Consider the following 19,455-nt stretch of genomic DNA (forward strand, 5'->3'; position numbering starts at 1 on the left):
ACAATGAAAAGTAAATGCCTGTGGATTAATCTAAACAATTTAGGTATTTTATTAAAATAGCTCTAACTTTCTAAGACACTGACCACTTTAAACATCAAATTAAACCATAATAGTTTCTTTAAAATGTCTCTAGTATTGGTTTGATTTTGCTAAGTTTTTACTTAAAACTCTAAGTTCTGTTCTTGCTAACCTGGCTTATAAGGATCTGTATGATCCGGTCCATGGTGAACATCTCTTATAACAGCTGGCTACACTGGCATCCGTGGTCTTTTTTTTTTTTTTTTTTTTGACAGGCAGAGTGGGCAGTGAGAGAGAGAGAGAGAGAGAGAGAGAGAAAGGTCTTCCTTTTTCCATTGATTCACCCCCCAGTGGCCGCTGCAGCCTGCGCACCACACTGATCCGAAGGCAGGAGCCAGGTGCTTCTCCTGGTCTCCCATGGGGTGCAGGGCCCAAGCACTTGGGCCATCCTCCACTGCACTCCCTGGCCCCAGCAGAGAGCTGGACTGGAAGAGGAGCAACTGGGACAGAATCCAGTGCTCCAACTGGGACTAGAACCCGGAGTACTGGTGCCGCAGGCGGAGGATTAGCCTATTGAGCCGTGGCGCCGACCCATGGCATCCGTGGTCTTAAGTCTCATTTGGTTCTTTCCCACTGCAGACTCCACATCAGTTCTACCTTAATCACGCAAAACTCACAAAGTTGTCATCCTCCTCAAGGGGCTGGCCCTGTAGACTGCAGGAAGGAGGACCACAGTTGTTGTATATTTCCTTTATAATATTTTCCTACAACTGCCCTTATTTTGTACATTCGATCTTTTCACATTTTGGCCATGTCCCAAACTGGAATACTTGCTATTAGTTAGTAGTAACATATTCAAATTCAAATTAAATGAAAAACCCTGGAGAAAGGCTTGCTCAAAGATTTTCTTCCCCTGCAGTAGGCCCATGGCAGTCAAGCCACCACTTGGCACACCTGCATCTCACTTTTCAGTGCTAGTATTGTAGGAAAACTATGGGTTGAGTCTGAGTTCTCATCGTGGTGTCAATGATGATTTACAAGACTGGGCACAATGGTGACAGGAGAAGAAGGGAAGTTTTATGTAAGTAAGAAAAAGAGCAGCTCCCATCAGTATGTTTGGATTAGAGAGGCTGGTAAAGAGAGACCAAGCCGCTGAGGGCTCTCAGTCTAGGGGTGTTTGTATGTCCTTAGCACATTATCTCCTCCAAGGAACGAAGGTGGTGGTTGTACTGTGAAGGCCAGGGTCAGTCATATTGGAGCCCTTTTGAGCTTGTTTTATCTAAATTTAGATCGCCTCATGGTGGATAAGTATTTGTTACAAGGGGCTCCCATCCTCTCCGATGGTTCCGTTTAGCACGCAGGTGCTGGGAAGGAGCTGTGGGATGGCATTAGTGTGGCTGTTAGTCTTGAGCTCCCTCACTAGTTCCAATCCCAGACACTCCCTTTCCCATGCAGCTCTCTATAGTGCTCCTGGGAGGCTTATCATGATGGCTCAAGTACTTGGGTCCCTGCCATGCATGTGGGATACTTGAGGGGAGTTCCTAGCTCCTGCAGTTGGCCTGGCTGAACCTCAGCTATCATGTGCATTCAGAGAGTGAACAAGAAGATAGAAAATTTCTCTCTTCCTCTCTGTCAGTGCCATTCAAATAAATAAATACAATTGAAAAAAATATTTCCAGAAGAAAATGTGACTTATTCAACTTGTTATACCTTATTTTGATAATTAGCATAATCATGAACAAAATAATATATAATAACTTACCATAAATTATAAATGAAACATTATTACACATTATTATGAAACATTTGGAATTCCAGATTACTAATGAGTTGCATGTGATTTCAATACAATGCATACTGGACAGGAATCCACTAAGCATGGTAATAACGCTATAATTAATATCAGTAAACACTTATTTTAAAATAGTATAACATTGTTCAAATTGGCAAACATTTAAACAATTATAAGAAAAATTCATTTCAGACAACTTGTTTTGGACAGTGAGTCAGATAACAATTATCAACTCTGGATGAAATATAACAAAACTAGCATGTGAGCATCCCAAGTCATTGTCATTGGCTCACAGAATCAGAGGTACCTGGTGTTGTCATTCATGGAAGAAACAAGCAACAAGGATTCACACAGAATGTGAATGCAAGAACTCTTGGTTGTAAGCCCCTCTCATCTTTGGCTAACCTGTGAACTACATATACACAAAGGAGACTCCTACATCTCACAGTAATACTGCTAGGCTTATACTCCCAGGCCTTTGTCCTGAAAACTCTTTATGACAATAAGCTAAGACAAACAGAGGCCTCTCCTTGCATATTTTGTCTCTCTCTCAATAAGCCCTGCCTTCTGTTGTCTGTTGTACTGGAAAACTATGTCTTACACAAAGATTTTTTTTCTGAATTTTTATCTTTAATAATAACTGGAAGAGGCAATCCTCTATGGTGAGCCTTTAAAATTAAGGAAGGGGGTCAAGGAGTTTGGATAGTGGGTAAGATGCTAACTGAGATGTCCATATCCAAGTATCAGCTCAATTCTTGATTCTTACTTCCTGCTAATGTGCACAGTGTTAACAGGTAATGGTTCCAGTAGTTGAATTGCTGCCAACCATGTGGGAGACCTGGATTATGTTCCTTGCTTTTGGTCTCCTGATGAGTTAATCTGTGGATGGGAAATCCCCCCCATATCATTTACCTTTCAAATAAATAAATAAATCTTTCAAAATAAAACTCCATTCAATATATTATACACATACCAGGGCCCTGGTATGTAAGCAAATGACTTGCAAATTTCCATAAGATAGAAAATATAGTGATTCTCATTCTTCATTTATTTTGAGTCTTGATAAAATGTGAATTTTTCAAATTTTTGGAAACTGGTAGATAGAAAGTAGATTTGGGCTTTCTCAATAACATATCTAAATAACATGTCTATATTTCACTGGAGTGAAAATAAAAAGGCAGGTTTTGTATAGCATGAAGCCTTATCTATAATGCCCTTCTGAAATGCCTCCCAAAGATTAGAGGAAAAAATTTATATAAAGTTTAGCTATGTGAAACTAGGCCCACCAAAAGGAAGAAAACTGTGGACTGTTGGGTCAAATTAAAAAAAATCTTATCCCATTAAAAGGAAGTCGAGTGATATTCTTGATGCCCAGAGGTGATTCAAATTAACATGTTTTCCCAGCCCTCAAAGTGAAATAGATCAGAAGGAAAAGCGTCAGAAGAAAGATTGATTATAGCATATTCGTTTACCATGAATGATAGGTGGAGTGGTGGCTCCCCCGGCTGGCCTGGAAGGTCCCTCCTTTCCCTTTGATTCTGCAAGGCACAGATGAGAAACTTGGAAGACCTTGACTATAAAAATACAAGCATTTTATCCATCGAGGCATAGCTTTTTGTTCTGCCAGAGCTTTGAAGTATGAGCTCTGAAAGTCACCCTTAATATCTTAGTATTATCACTGCATTTAACTCCAAACAGCAGATGACCTGGAGACTGTGTTTAAGATACACATAGTTCAGCGCTCTAACTTAGGAGTCAGAGATTTCACTCACTGTATGTGCAGAGTGAATCACCATCAGAATCCAGGAATCATCACTTCCATAGTGTCTTGTGCCTTGTCTGTGTTTAGAGCTTGCAGGATTATTTCAGAAATTAACGGAAACTCTGTGATTTCCTGTTAGGTACACGATTTTCCTCTTCTGATATATAACATTTAATGGATTCTCTAGACCAACATTCTAGGGTTTTTTGTTTGTTTTCTTTCCTTCTGGGAGGTGGTTTAAAATCACCTTTATCATTTAATATTTCTACTAAATTAAATTTCTCATATCATTTTAATAACTTTAAGAGCATTCTTTTACCATGGATACTCAAAAGAATAAGAATATTGATCGTGATTTTTTAAGTTTTAGTATCCTGGCCTTGTTTCTGTACTTATTTTCTATTTTTGCTCTGTTTGTTCTTGCTTTTAATGTTAGGGTATTTTAGTTGTTTGTTTGTTTGTTTTAAATATGTGGTGATCCGGTTGCCACCTTTTACTTAGTGATAGAAAACTAAGAAATTGATGGAGAAAGACCAGACTTTATTCCTCATCACCTGGACACAATCCCTGAGGGTATTGTTATGCCTTTCCCTTTGGGTTGAACACATTTCAGAGCAAATATTTCCAATATTCTCCCTGAATTGTAACCCATCTAATTACCAATGCTTAGCACACATCCTTAGCTCATGCAGAAATTAGTTAGTGATCTTTAAATTCTGACTCTCAAGACTCACTTCATATCCAATCTACAGCATGGCATCTGAGTCCCCCATTGTGCCCGAGGCCCAGAGAACGTCTCTCTTACACTGTGCTCAGTTGATGTCCAGGCTTCTTGCAGGGACTTGGAGGATCCTACAGGCTTACAGCAGCATCCCTCCCTTTCTTTCAAAGGACAATCGATTCATCCCCTATTTGTGTTCCTACATCAGGTCCAATCACCCACATTTTACTCAGTGCATAAGAATTTTGATAGGAATTAGATTTTAGTCTTAGATTCTGAGCTTTTGATTCAAATAACCCAAGTTTATACTTGTTTCTCTTTTTACCTACCCTTTCCTGTCCTTTATTTCTGTCCTTGTGGGAAATACATTTAAAAATGCCGTTCTGGTCATTTTAGAGATTTTGAGACATCGTAGAACTACATTAGTAGGTTCAATTCACTGATTTTAATCCAAGATTTTACATTTTTATTTTATTTTCATGCTACACTAGGTAAAAATAATTCAAATGTGTAACACTTTACAAATATCAATATAACTGCTATCCAGACCCATATAAAGTAGTGCATTATATAAGTCACTCTAAAACACACTATAAAGTATCAAGCTACAAGAAGTCTGTTAAATGGAAGGTTAATTTTCTTCCTTATTGTACTTTCTATATGTTTTTAGCACTATATGTGAATTTGTAGTATTACTCTACCAACATAGATTTTAAAAATAAGGACAATGTACTTAAATAGAAATTAATGGAGGTTCTCCATTTATTTTGTAACAACATAGAACAGAAAACTTATTTTAAATGCTTTGGTGTAATTTCTTTGCTATTCTTCTGAGCAATTATTACAAAGAACGAAAAGATGTATGCTATCTTTCTGAAAGAACCATTTTCTTAATAAAGAATTGGCAAGTTTCATGCTCACTATTGTAAAGAGGAACTAAATTCTGAGCTCTACAAGACAGAATCAATTTATTATTAATAGAGTTTTATATAAACGTATTCATGACATCAGTTCACCCTCTTTAACTATACCTTTGGGTAGAATGAATAATTCATGAGCTGGTTATAAGTTTCACAATTGAAAAGAAAGTGCTTTACAAAGCAAACCATGAAGGAGGTAGACACATACACCTATATTTGCACTTGCAGGTACACTATGTGAATTTCTTTTCCTGAGAAGCAGTGCCTCACTTGATGTAATAATAAATATCGCCTGAAAAAGCCAGCTGTATTAATTTGGAAAGGTTTCCTCATGTAAGTGGATGGTAGCTGACTAAATTGAGACTGTATATGATTGGCTATATCAATGATAAAGTATCATGAGGGTAAATAAATAAACTGGAAAAAAGTAAACAGATTATGAGATAACAATATCATACCAAGTGGTGTGTCACAGGAAAAAAAAAAACATAGATGTTCCTTGATTTATGATGGGGTTACATCCTAATAAACCCATTTTCTAAGTCAAAAGATTATTGTTTCTAATCATCTAGGTCCAAAATGCCTTTAGGGGCTGGTGCTGTGGCATAATGGGTTAAGTTGTCACCTGTGATGCTGGTATCCCATATGGGCACCAGTTTGAGCCCCAGTTCCCCATTTCTGATCTAGCTCCCTGATAAGGTGCTTAGGAAAGCAGCAGAGGATGGCCTAAGTGTTAGGGTCCTGAATCTTCCTGGAAAACCCAGAAAAAGTTCCTGGCTCCAGCCCTGGCTGTTGCAGCCATTTGGGGAGTGAACCAGTGGATGGAACATTCTCTCTCTGTCTCGCTTTCTCTTTCTCTTCCCTCTCTCTCTGTAACTCTATCTTTCAGATAAATAAATAGAATCTTAAATCAACAACAACACTAATAATGGCCTAGAATTCACACTGGCTCTTACTGTTGGAAGAAAAAAAAATGTATTTAATCACACTTAACCTACTGAATAACATAACTTAGCAATATAGCACATTGCAGAGTATGGGTACTTTAGTCTCATGGGTATATGACTGACTGGGAGCTGTAGCACCTGCCATTGTACAGTGTTGAGGAAAACTATGGTTCTGCTCATTAAAACTCTAAATTCAGAGTACTAAATGGGTATTGCTCTACTAAATGTGTAGTGCTTTTGAATCACTGCAAATTTGAAAAATTGTAATTTGAGTCATTAAAAGTTAAAGACTGTTGATATTAAAACAAGTCATTGGATTGTACTTAATAAACTGTAAAACAAATCAAAATATCATAATTGACTACTATGCTGCTATACCCCATGAAATAAATTACACCTGACTAGGCAATGCACAATGTGAAGTGACAGTCATGTGTTAATTATCATAAAAGTTGGCTAAATATTGAGATTGCAGCACTAGTAGACAATAACTTAACATTCATTTCTCTCTGCTGTAAATGTGAAATATTGTTGGGATACAAGAAAACTATAAGCTGTTTAGATTACAATTAAATCCTATTATAAATAGCCTATCTCCATTACCATCTCTTTTTCATAAGGAATTTACTATTTTAATGAAAAAAATTTTGTTTATAGATATTTCCTGTCTTCAGAGACAAATGCAATAATAATGTGGAAAATTTGGGGGGAAATAATTTTAATAGAGGCATCATAAAAATGTTTCATATGAAGTTGGAAAGCATTGAAAAACTGAAACAATTGTAAGAATTCTAAAATTGAATTGTGTGAGAAATACCTTCTAATTGATTCAATACGAAGGACACTTTTCAAAAAGATTTATGCATTTATTTATTTGAAAGCCAGAGAGAGAGAGAGAATCTTCTATTTGATTGGATGCAACAACCAGGTCTGGGCCTGACCAAAACCAGCAGCTAGTAATTCCATCCTGGTCTCCCTCATGGGTAAAAGGATCCCTGGCACTAGGGAGATCCACTGCCTTCCCAGGCACATTAGCAGGAAGCTGGGCTGGAGACAGAATAGCCAGGGCTTGAACAGGTACTGGGATATGAGATGCAGTATTACAAGTGGTGGCTTAACACACTGCACCACAAAGCTGGCCCCAAAGAACATTAGTTAATGTCTAAAATTTCTAGTCTACCACATGGTATCATTTATGTTCCTAGTATACTTCAGTTATAAGTGTGCTTTATATTAAATGCAAAAATATAAATTTACTTTGAAAGAAAGATTAATCACAGTCATCTCTACACAGATGAATAACAAAATCTTAATGAAATGGAGTGGATGTTTGGTCCAGTGGTAAGATGGTGATTATGATACTCAAACCCCACAGTGGAGTACTGGGTTTGACTCAGGCTGGCTCTTTATTCCAGCTTTCTTGTAGTGCAGACCCCAGGGAGCAATGGTGATGGCTCAAGTAACTGGGTTTGTGCCACCTATGTGGGAGACCTGCATTGAGTTGTTGTCTCCCAGCTGTAGCCTCTGGGATTTTTGGGTATTTGTGGACTGAACCAGCAATGTGAGCTGTATCTCTACCATCTCCCTCTCTGTATATGTCTCTCTGCCTATCAAATAAATAAATTTTAAAAAATTAACCAGAGGGGCCGGCACCATGGCTCACTAGGCTAATCTTCCACCTTGCGGCGCTGGCACACTGGGTTCTAGTCCCAGTCGGGGCGCCAGATTCTGTCCTGGTTGCCCCTCTTCCAGGCCAGCTCTCTGCTATGGCCCGGGAGTGCAATGGAGGATGGCCCAGGTCCTTGGGCCCTGCACCCGCATGGGAGACAGGAGAAGCACCTGGCTCCTGGCTTTGGATCAGTATGATGCGCCGGCCGCAGCGTGCCGGCCACGGCGGCCATTGGAGGGTAAACCAATGGCAAAAGGAAGACCTTTCTCTCTGTCTCTCTCACTGTCCACTCTGCCTGTCAAAAAAAAAAAAAATTAACCAGAGGAAATCCTTATGATTTTCTGGAATATAGACATGAAATTTTAAATATATTGATTAAAATGTATTACATTAATCTTATGGTCCCCTAAGGGTCCATTACCCATAAAGGATATGTTAGGTAGGAAGTCAGATATGAGCTTATGTGTATGTGACAAAGGTCTAAGGAGATATCTAGGTCCTGCATATGCATCTCAAAGTCATTCCGACAACCTTCCAAGGGCAGCCCATTATCTGTACTTCAAATGCCCTGCCCCTTCTATCCGATAACCATCCTTCCTCTAAGGCTCCTCTAAAGTGGGGCATCACCAGCCAGGCTTCCTCCTGTCTGATAACTTCAGGGGGAAAACTCAGAAAGGAATTTACATCCAAAAAGTCCTTTGTTCCAGGAGGAGCAAAAGTGGGGAGGCAAGACTGATCCCCTTAAAAACTCCCAGCCTCAACTGGACTGTGTGCTCAGCCCTCTGCCTCGATGCTGAGACACCCGCCTGGCCTGGCCAGGTGTACTCTCTCCACTCAACCATGTAATATCGTTCTCCCCCAATCTGAGCAACTAGGCACTCTCTCTCAGGTTCTGTCTGGAGAGGTGCCCATCCGTTCTTATGGATGTCCATGCACTAATAAACCTCGCTATTTGCTTTCCACTTACTCTCTGTCTCATGCCTGAATTCTTTCTCGAACAAAGACAAGGACCCTTGCAGTTCTCTGGTAACAGATATTTCTTTCTTAGTCAATAAATGTCTTTAAATTATTTAGAAATGTCATTTACAACTGAAGTGTACATAGATTTAAAATACAAGGTTAAACAATAGTACTAAAGAATACATTGAAGTTTGCAATAGTTTTTATTTTTATTGAAAATATAACTCTATAAACAGAAGAGTTAATAACAAGGGAAATCATCTATGTGGCATTAATATATTGCAAAAATATAAAGGCATCTTTAGGAGAAGTTTATCTTTCTTTTATTTTACATAAGAAAGATGTTTGATTTCTAAATAGCATTTCCATTCCAATCAATTTTAAAATCAACACATTTAAATTTCTGAGATGTGCAATAGGGCCCCATTTAACTGCAATCCCTTAAGTTCTTAGAACATTTGAATGATCTATAAAAAGAACCCATCATTTTGTTGTCAAAATGAGTGATTATGACTTTTTATTGTCAAGAACAAATGATTGCAATTGTTTTAATCAGGACTTTAACATCTTATAATTATATATACCTATTACATTTTTACAATTTTATCAAGTAGCATGAATCAGGTTTCTGGTTATTTCAAAATAAAAGAATAAAACAGTTGGGAATTGGCATTATAAATATTTTGCTCATTTAGTTCTAGAAATAACACCTACATAGGTTATTCCATTGAGTCTTATTAAGGAGGTCATTTTGAGGGTATTGCATAGTTTTCTTAAGTGACAAAATGATGATGACCTTGAAATTAACATTTATTCACAAAACCTTCCAACATCTTCAGTCGTCATACTGTTGCTTACATGTCTTTTCTCAAGCCATGTTGTCTCATGGAGTAAAACTTTGGAATTTTGTTGCTATTTATTTATTTATTATTGAGAGAGCAAGAATGCTTCCATTTGCTTGTTCACTCCCCAACAACCCTCAAAGACCTCTTTTAAAGCTGGGAACTGAATCTGGGACTCTCACGTATGCGGCAGTAACCTAATTATTTGACCCATCACCACTGCCTCCCAGGGACAACAATAGTAGGATGCTAGAGTCAGTAGTTAGAACCTGGGGACCTAGGTCACCCAATGTGGAAAGCAGGCATATAAACTGGAATCTTAACTGCCAAACTAAATGGCCTCCCCTTTGTGGGTGTCTTTGTAGTCTTATTTTTTTCTAAATAGCTATTGCTGGTTTTAAAAGGTTTCTTCCTGCTTTCTTCCGTCTTCTCCTTTTGCCTACCCTACTAATATCCCTTTTCCTCCCTCTTGCTGTTTCTTTGACTATCTTTCTCTGTTTCTCTCATTTTATTATATCTGAGATTCAGTAATAATAGTGATGAACATATATTTTTGTATCATTAATTTTAATTTATTTTTTTAAATTTAGTTGGCGCCATACACATTGCACGTTATTTGTGGAATGCCATGTGATGTTTTTAAACATATATACATTGTGTAAAGTCCAATCAGGGTAAACATATCTATCTGTTCATTTAACATTTAACTTTTCTTTATGTTGAAAACATTCAAAGCCCTTTGCTTCATGATTTTCATTTTTTTGTTGTTTTTGTACATTGTCATACACTTTCCTACCACTGCTTCTCATTTGACTTCAGACAGGGAATGCTCTGTATTAAGGACTCATATGACTTGAATGGGCTCCCAATGATAATCCATGAAAATCTTCCTATTTTAAATTCCCTAACTTTACTCACACCTGCAAAGTCCCTCTTGCCATGTGAGCTAGGATTTTAACAGCTTTCAGTGATTATGGCACGAACAGATTTGGAGGACAACTCTGCCTACCACACAGGCTGTAAAAGAGAGAATAATAGTTCATGACTCACATTGTATGGTTCAGAAGTTTTAAATGGCCCTGAGTTCTTGAATGTCCTGTCATAAAATGTTAAGGATTTGATAAAAATAACACTAGACAAACCAATAACACTTATGATGAGTCGGACAATGTTGTAAGCATTCCATATTTAATCATCACAACAATTATGTGAAATAAGTATTATTGTTGTCCCATTTTTATACATCAAGAATTTAACACATACAGTGCAAAAAGAAAAAAGAGAGGAAGATCAAGAAAGAAAGAATTTGTGAGAGAAAAGAAGAATGGAAAGGAGGAAGGGAGGAAGGGAGAAGAGAGTTGACTTTTTGTTAAGGCAGCAGGCATAAAACTGTATGATTCAGTTCTTCAGTATTTCTCTTTCCTCTAAAGATATTATGTCACTAACTGATATAATTTTTCCACCAAGGTTACATTTAGATTAAGCTGCAATGATTTATTTTCATCTATATTGGGTTGAAAACAATTCCCATTCACAAATGACAGTTATCAATAAAACATGTGAACATGGAAGAAATTGTGGCTGTAAGTGGGAACAAACTGTTAATAATACTTATTTTTCATATGTATGAGTCCTCAAAATACTGAAAAAATCAGTCTGAGTGACAGGAAACATCTTCTCTGTATGAAAAATCACAAAACTCCTCATAAAAGCTTTGGGCCACAACAGACCAGTACAGTAGAATTTGGTGTGCAGTGTACCAGGTGGGAAGAAAATAATCCTATAATATCATATAGATTCTTGCACAATGAAGTAAAGGATGCATTAATTAAAGGAAGTAGGAAAGGAGCATAGGAATTTATAAAGCAATACAATCTGTGAATATAAAGCTATCCATTCTGGATTTATATTTTCTGATTTTCTATCAGTAATTCATATCTGAATATAAACCCAGGTTTATTTATCAGAGTATTTCTCTATCACCTTAAAAAGAAGTAAATATGGTGTAGTAAAACTCTCACTATGCTTATTGGTATGTGGCAATTAATTATTTCCTATAACACAATTTTGATCAAAATATATTAAACCTCCTTAATTTAGAATGCTTCCCTTTTTCAAATTCCTATGACATCACTGCCATGAAAATGAGCACATTTTTGAATTCATGATAGCTCTGTCTTCCTCATAACATAGTTCTCTGGGAACAGAGAAAGTGTCATTTGCAAAATGCTGAGACACAGGAAATATTTGTGTTTGTTGACTGAAAAAAATCTGTGGAAATGTGTTGCCTTCTCTGTCAGAAAGAGAAATGAGAGTATACATTTGGAGTAAACAATATTTGGATAAGAAAGAAATGTATCCAAAAAGGAGTGGTCAACTTTGCCACATGCTACTAAATAGTTAAAGAGAAAAAAGATGAGAAGGCTGCAGAAGCCAGATTGTAATGAGATAGAATGTTAAAGTACAGTGGAGTAAACAACAAATTCAGTTTGTAGAAAACTGAAGTGAAAAATTGTACTATAAAATCCTGCCGCACAGCAAAAGTAAATAAGCTTGTTTGCAAGGGAAAATACTTGGTTTGATCCAACAGAAAGGAAATAGTACATAATGCAGTAAAAGTAGAAACTAAAAGAACATACTAAACTTATTTTTACAGAAATTCACTGAAGGGCTCTTACATTTGTATTCTATTTTCTACACAAAATGACATTTTCCTGATTGGTTTAACAATTTTATACAATCTGGCATTATATATGACTAAGGAAAATGCAAAAGCATTCATATTTTGAGTTGTCAATATTTTTGCTCTTTGTTCATTTATATTCTGCGTTATTCCACAAAAGGATGTGAGTCACTGGTAATATTTACTCATCACGTTCTTGTTTATAAAGTACTTTACATAAATATGTTGATCCACTTACATTTATTGTGAGAAGAAAGGTAAAGAAATTTATTTTACAAGAGGATGTTTAGAGTTCAGGGCAGAATATGTGCACATTACACTTAATACTTGATTGCAGATTCTATGTTAGATACTACAGAGATGCCAAAAAACTCATGTCGTGGCTAAACATACATTTTAATAAAAAGACATCAACATATAAACAGCCAACTCCAATAAATTCATTAAAATGATGCATAATGAAAAATGAGAGCCAAGAAGATGAAGGACACTTCCAAAAAGGCTTCCTAGAGGGGTTGATAATTGATTCAACATGGGATGAGCTGGAGAATTATACGATAGATACCAGGTTAGATATCCGTGCACTGGGTGGGGGGGGGGTTGAAATTATTTTAGACCACATACCTATAATAATGTAGATAGAACAGTAGATAGAAATAATAAGAGATATTCCATTCTATTTTGACCATTTTGGAATTAAAGTTACTGTGAGGCACACAGACTTTACATGTAAGCAGGTAAACACAGGAGGCAGAAATGCAGTATACAGTCAGGGCTGAAAACACACAATGGATCCTCATTAGGGTAAATTAGAACAGCCAATGAATAGGTGTAAAACAAGCACAGTCGTCTCTTTCAAAAATCCTTGGAAAGATGAACACTTTAGGATTAACTACAGGAGTCAAAACTCAGAAAAGTGAAACCTGGGGAAGAAAAATCTTGCAGAAGAATATTATTTAATATAAAAGAAGCTGTGAGCAAGTCTCAGGTGTGTGCTGAAGAGTATCTTTTAAAAAATCAACTGTTGTGTAATGGAAGAAATGCAAAGCTGTCTTAATATGCTTGAGGATGAGAAGTGAACCCTGAAGCTATCAACTGATGAATACTTTTTACAACATTTGGCTGAGACAGGAGTCAGAAAAAAACAAAACAAAAAGCCAGGAACCTGAAAATAAAATGTACAGAGACTATAAAGAAACATTCAGACTTAAATTATTCACAAATGAAATGATCACATTGAGTTGGTTGACACACAGGGGACAAATAAAAAGCAATTTTATTTTTATTCAACCACTATGTCAAACTCTGCCAGATCTCTCAGTTCTTTGCTTTGATAATCTCTAGGAATTCTAGTTCTTTTTCCTTTTATTTATATGATTACTATCAGTTTTGTGATTGATACTTGCTTTCAACCTTCTGTACCATCTTTTTTCAAATGTTACTCTCACTGCAACTATATATATATTTTTTTTTTTAGTTATTGGACTCAGAACAGAACTACGTTTTTTGTTGTTTTGTTTTGTTTTGTTTTTCCTTTAGAGGAGGAGATCTGGGTATATGATAAAGGATGAAATAGGCAAAGATATTTCTTTTAAATATTCTGAATAGCAGTTCTGTCTTTCTCAGTGCTTTTTGTGAGCAAGATTCACAATTTCTGGGCAGTACTCGCTGAGGTGTCACCCAGATAAGTGTGAGTTTCTGCAGCTAATCATCTAAGAGCCCTGCCATCTCTTAGAAGCATGTCAGACTTCTCAAGGACCCACTCCTGCAAAACTCGAACTGCTTAGAGATGACAGTCATATGAGTGATGGAGGATGGGATTGAGTTCAGCTTTCAGGAAAATGTATTCTCTATATCAAGGTTCTGTGACACAGGACTTTTTAGGACTTTATCTTAGTTTATTTTCTATATGTGTAGCATAATATAGGAGATCAGGTAATGTATAAAGAATAGAAGTGTATTTGACTCATGATTCTGCAGACTGGAGGATCTAATGCTGGCACTATAGCATGGTAAATGCATCACAGGTTGGGACAGAGTTGAGAGTGACAGCTTCAGTTACTTCCTGTGATAAAATCACTAATGGCACCACTCTGATGACTTTATATAATCCTTTTACTTCCAAAGTCTGCACCAGCAAATTCAATTAACACATGAATTTGGGGATTAAGTTCTCTTTGGGAAACACATTCAAACCACAGTAGCCATCATGTGCCCACCAAATATGAAAATCAAAGAGCTTGGAAAAAGCATCATTAAATATCTGCCATAGAGCTGTCACTGTAGTTTGAATTATACTCATTCCTCATTCTCTCATCCAAACTATGAGGAAGCTCCGATGCAGGAGTGGGTGGAGATGGAGGGCCGGAGGAGGATGAAAGAACAGCTAACATTTCTCCTCCTTCCTGAAGGTTCTTAATCCAAAGGTCAAATCCCAAATGGAAGATTTGAATCAAATGTGAAAATGAAGTATCAAACTGAGCTGGACAGAACATTTCAATGTTTGAAAATGTGCCTAAGTTATCAAATGAGACTGATTTAATAACAGAAGTGACTGAATGATGAACTAAATTTAGGATTAATTGGTCAATCAACTAAAATAAAATATCTTACCTAGTGCCAAGCTTTACTAAATGATCATTTCAAAGAGGTAGGCAAGCAAGAGTCTCAGTTACAAGAGATGTGGGAAATGAAAGCACTTCTCCAGACTTCCAACTTTCGATGTCAGATACACTGGCTCAGGAGACATGAGTTCTCTAATAAGGTTTATAAGGTTCCTCACATAGGAGAAGTAGTCAAGCTATGCCACTCCTGCATTTAATATCAGCAAATTAATTATATAGCTTACTTAGAATTTACCAGTGTATTATGTCTCAGAGAACTTAGAGTATTCTTAGCTAGGAGTATTCTATTAGGATATTCTTTATATCTTTTCTTTGAAAGAAAATGAACCAGATTTTCTTTATCCATTAGGTATAAAAGAATATTTTTAACTCTGTACCTGAGTGATTGTGCATAATGTGCAATGACATGGGAATATAGTTATTGTTTCAAGATCCTGATTTCAACTCCTTTTACTATGTACCCCAAAGTAGAATTTCTGGATCTTATGGAAGCTGCATTTTAAATTTTTTGAGGAAACTCCACTATGTCTTTCATATTGATTTTTACTAAACTATATTCTTCCAAGCCTAGTTCACAAGTCTTAAGTTTAATTCTTCAATCCATTTTCAGTTTATTTTTTTATTTGTTGTGAGGCAAGGGTTCAGTTTCATTCTTTTGCTGAAAATAGCCCGTTTTCCCAACACCATTTGTTAAAGAGATTATCCTTTTACTATTGTGTGTTCTTGGCACCCTTGTCAAGGATCAATTGACTTAAAATATTTGCGTTTATTTGTTGGTTTTATGTTCTGTCCCATTAACCCGTATGTTTTTTGTAAGAGCAATTCTAAAATATCTTATTGGTATTTTGATAGAGTTCAAGATTCTAATATTGTACTGAATAGCTATGACTAGAAGGGACATCATTTTTATCTTAAAAAGGTTTTAGTTATTCCCTATTCACTATGATGTGAGTGATAGGATTTTCATATGGAGCCTTTACTGTAAGTTCTTTTTATCCCTCATTTGTTGTGACTTTTTATCATGAAAGTGTTGTGCCCAGGTCGTCGGATCCCCAAACGCCGCCAGAGACTTGAACACACCGAAATGCAAGAGCAAGGTTTATTTCGGAAGTACAAGCTGCATCAGGGACCCGTCTACTCAATGGTGCAGCGGAGGGCAGAGGAAGGTCCCGAGCCATGCTTGGGAGCCTCTTTTAAAGCCGGGTTACATCATCAAGGGGTGTGGGGTAACAGTGGATTGGCTGGGGTCACCTCTGGTACTTCCTGATCAATGAGGTTGTTCCTGATTGGGTCAGACCCAGGGGATTTAATTGTATGGTGAAAGCTACCAAGCTGTTCCGTGGTAACTTTTGGTTTCCCCAGAGTGAGGCTGCTTTTATGGAAGTTGGGCCTTCCTCTCTGAATGGAGGCATTTTTTCGAAACATTGTTACTCCAGCCCTTCAAAAGAATGTTAAAGTTTGTCATTTTTTGTGCTTCTATTTAGACATGTGTATGTGTTTGTTTTTCATTCTGCTAATGTAGCAGATCACATTGATTTTTGTAGGTTAAACATCAAGACATACTTGAATCACACAAATATTGAGATGAGCAGACTATTCAAGTACATTTAGTGCATAAAATCTATTGTATAAATTCCAAAAATAGTCCAATGAAAATTATGTTGTCAGAAAACCAAGACTGGTGAGGAGAGAGCCGACTGAAAAAGGCAAAGGAGCAACAAAGGGGAGAGGCGGCGGACCCGGGGGAGCAGAGCTTCAGCAGGGATTTCGGAATTTGGAGAGGAACAGCTGGCAGTTGAAACAACAGCCGAGGCACTGTCTCAGGATCAGAACTCCAAACTTGCTAGTCCCTTGACGCTATGCACCCCAGACTCCAGGATTGTGAGCCAATACGTGTCCGTTCATTACAAATTATCTAGTGTCAGATATTCAGCACTTGCATCAAAACTGCTCCTGATAATATGGAAGACATGGATTTATTTACCAAGAAAAATCTGTCGGCAAATGTGAATGATGAAAGTGATACTTCTGTATTTCAAACTATTCCAGAAAAGCAAGAGGAATAACTTATGTTCAAGAATTCAAACAAGACAAGGTATATGATATTCTAGAAGAAGATGAAAATATAGAAGCAACTCTGGATTCTGAGGAAATTTCTCAGAAGACATCACTTGATGAATCCATGGTAGCAGATGAAAGAGGGAGTAAACCAAAAGACAGTGATAAAAAACAAAACCAATACAGGACATGGCCCAGAATCAATTGGATGCTGATATTTATGAACGCAGGACACCTGAAATGGAACACATTTCCTTGCCACAGTATGATACAGAAACAGCTCCTAGGGAAGAACCAGAATGTTCTGATAAAAGTGAAAATGAAAAGGAACTGGTACTTGGGATTCCATCTACAAATCAACTGATTGATGCTGAAGAAAGTCCTTCTGTGACTGACATTTCATTGGCGATTTTAAAAAGTTATTGTCGTATCTTAGATGATGAGATACAGAATGCAAATAAGAAATTAAGGGAAACTGGGAAACAAACCCAGAAGATACAAGATAGACATAAAAGACTGGAGCAAGGTTTTCAACCATAGATGAACGTATAGAAAGACTCAAGCATGCAAAGTGTGTCTTAAAAGTCACAATAGTGCGCCAAGTCAAACAGCTGCAGAGATGCAGAGACAGCTGCTGCTTTCCAGTTCCACAGACACTTTATGCCCAATAAGTGAAAGCAGTGAGAATATTAGTACCTTAGAGACGACTCCAGCAGAGCACGCTACAGATGTATGAATTAACTCCTGTTCACAGATTCTATGATGTAAGTGAATCAGAAGATGAAGAAACACCACACCAGCATGAGAAAACTATTTATCAGTTGGAAGAAGAGAAAAGACTGCAGCAGTAGAAGAGTCTACTGAGAAGTATCCTCAGCTGTTGGGTGAAGTGGAGTATTATGATCAGGATCAAACTGAAGAAGAGAAGGCTATAGAAACAGCCAAATCAGACTCTTCTACAAAAATACAACCAACAGAGGACAGCTCCAGGAAGTCATCGTATGATGAACACTACACTAACGGTCAGAAAACCATGGACTCTTAATTAGACTATATCAGTTAATCTCCACTACGTTATGAACTAAAAGTAACACTGGAAAAACAGCAAGAAGAGCTTGACAGATTTGAAAGTACCGAGCCACGGTCACAAGCATCATTTGAGGAAACTGCACAGCATTCAAGAGAGAGATCTTCCTCCCAGAGACACAGGAAATACAGTATTCAGGATATCAAAGCCGGTTTCTCCAAAAGAGTTAAACCGGCAAGAACTAGAAAGATTTAAGCAACTTCATTCCGGAGAACTACACCCTAGAAAAGCATTCTCATCTGAACTCGCTGAGCACTATGAGAAGTTAGCTGAACAATACCTAGAGAAACAATGGAGACTGTCTTTAACCAGTACTTTTATTACCATGTGGCCTCCTCTGGAGCCATTTAATGTTGGAACTTTTCGTAATAATATACTGGGCAGTAAACCTTTTATCTCCAAGAAAACCCCGGGACTTCAACTGCAAGACCACAGCCCTCCTACCACAGCCCGCTGCGCCATTCAAACGCGCTGTTGCTGGAAGTGGAACCTGATCATCTGGACTCTTCCTCAGACAGTCAGTGAGAAGTCAAATCTATGACAAGATCCTGTTTTCAAAGCATCACATGAAGTTTTGTAAATAAGGATTACACTTTGAACGATGACATTTTCCTTGTTCAACCATTTACATACATTTTAATGGTTTCCTATTATGTCAAAATTTTCATTAAAATAGTTATATATGATAAAAAATGAAAACCAAGATCATGCTCATGTTTTGGGGAAGAGAAAGAATAGTGATTGGAGGAAACATAAAGATAATATTTAGAATATCAAAATATATTATTTTACTAGGCTTAGGTGTGGTTATATGTGTTAATTTAAAAAAAATTATTTGTTCAAAACTCAGAGCAACAATAATGCATGAAGAGAAGATGAGAGGGAGAGTGGGAGAATCTTTCATCTACTGCTTCACGCCTCAAATGGCCAAAACTGCCAAGATTAGGCTTTCCTGAAGCCAGGAGCCAGGAACTCTACACTGGTGTCCCACATGGTGGCAGGGGCCCAACCACTTGATCCATCATCTGTTGCCTTCTCAGATGTATTAGCAGAAAACAGGATGGCTATAAGAGCAGCTGGGACTTGAGCTGACTCTCCAGTGTTGGTGTGGGTGTATCAAGTGACAGTTTAAGTTACTGCACTGAAATGTCAGCTCCTGTGTTAAATTTTGAATACTTCACTGAGCTGTAAAATTTGTACTTTGTATTCTCCTCATTTCATTGTAAATGTGTTACATTTGACAATCTGAAACATTAAATTTTTTGTTTAAAAAATGCTCCTAATGTCAACGAAGCTACTATTATAACTATGATGTGAAAATAAGATGTATATACTGAAATGTACCATATTTCATGCTAGAAGTCTCAATTAA

At 37.2% G+C, this 19,455-nt stretch overlaps 1 pseudogene; it reads left to right on the forward strand.

The window, feature by feature from the left end:
• The window catches only part of LOC149127712 (uncharacterized), a 141,696-nt pseudogene extending 123,088 nt beyond the window's left edge, over window positions 1-18,608 (forward strand).
• Window positions 18,609-19,455: the final 847 nt, after the last annotated feature.

Source organism: Oryctolagus cuniculus, chromosome 2, assembly GCF_051225735.1.
Source record: "Oryctolagus cuniculus isolate XC-2025 breed Fujian yellow rabbit chromosome 2, ASM5122573v1, whole genome shotgun sequence".
Taxonomy (NCBI): domain Eukaryota; kingdom Metazoa; phylum Chordata; class Mammalia; order Lagomorpha; family Leporidae; genus Oryctolagus; species Oryctolagus cuniculus.